Here is a 985-nt window from a genome sequence, read left to right as displayed (position 1 = left end):
ACAATGTTGTCCGCAAGTATCTGATGTAAAGTCTTGAACCTGTTTGTTAGAGTATTGCACACTTATAGAATTGTTTTTTAAAAAGTGTTGGACGGTCTTCGGAAAACGTGGATCTTTCGGACATCCGCCAAAGCTATCAAAAAAACAGCTAACTCTGGATTTGTTTATGTAGATAGCGACCCAATGTTGCCCCTGTTTTGTGGAGGGGTCGGTATTAAAAATAAGCATAGTCGGTAAAATCTTTATCGGTGTTTTTGGGAGATAATCGCATGGTAGCACTCCTAAAAAAACACGTATTGTGTGCAATTTTATCCATAAAAGCTGTTAGTTGGACCGTATTCATTTCGCAATGTCTCAGTAATAATCGACTAACACCTGTCTTCAATAGGATATCTCAACGATTGAATCAAAAATCGCATATACGATAATAGTTATGGATTGTCTGAGAGGTTGTCTGAATCGGGCTTCTAGTCTAATATTTCCCGATCTAATGAAACATGATTCGAACAATCTTTATCAGGTGTTAAATTAAATGCATAGAGGGTGTATCCGTTTAGAAAATCCTGTCGCTCTATTGCCAGAGGCTGATTTTTAAGATGTCTTCCGGTAGATAATACGAGTTGATTTCCTCACAGCAGAACCATTCTCATATTCCGGCTGAAACGGTTTGGATGGAATTTGGATACCGTCTCGGTATAAAGCCAAAAATTCCAGGTTAAAATGTTTAAAGCAAATGGATTTTTATCATACGCCCTTGAAAAGGAGGTATTTTTCGTCATTGCTAAAATGACTGATTTCGGTAATGTTCCGAGAAAAAGATTTTCTTGATTTGACACGCGAGACCCCGGCGGTATAGAGAAATTCTTCAGACACACACGGTCTATGGGGTATTTAGCAGTGGTTGATAGAAGTGCCTGAGCGTGTCCCAACCGAACACCGGGTGAAACGGCAACTTTTTTCACAAAAAGAGATGCTGATATGATAT

This window comes from Sinocyclocheilus grahami, unplaced genomic scaffold (assembly GCF_001515645.1).
Source record: "Sinocyclocheilus grahami isolate Dianchi unplaced genomic scaffold, SAMN03320097.WGS_v1.1 scaffold1975.1, whole genome shotgun sequence".
NCBI classification, from domain to species: Eukaryota; Metazoa; Chordata; class Actinopteri; order Cypriniformes; family Cyprinidae; genus Sinocyclocheilus; species Sinocyclocheilus grahami.
The sequence above is the reverse complement of the archived record's forward strand: the minus strand, read 5'-3'. Positions refer to the sequence as shown.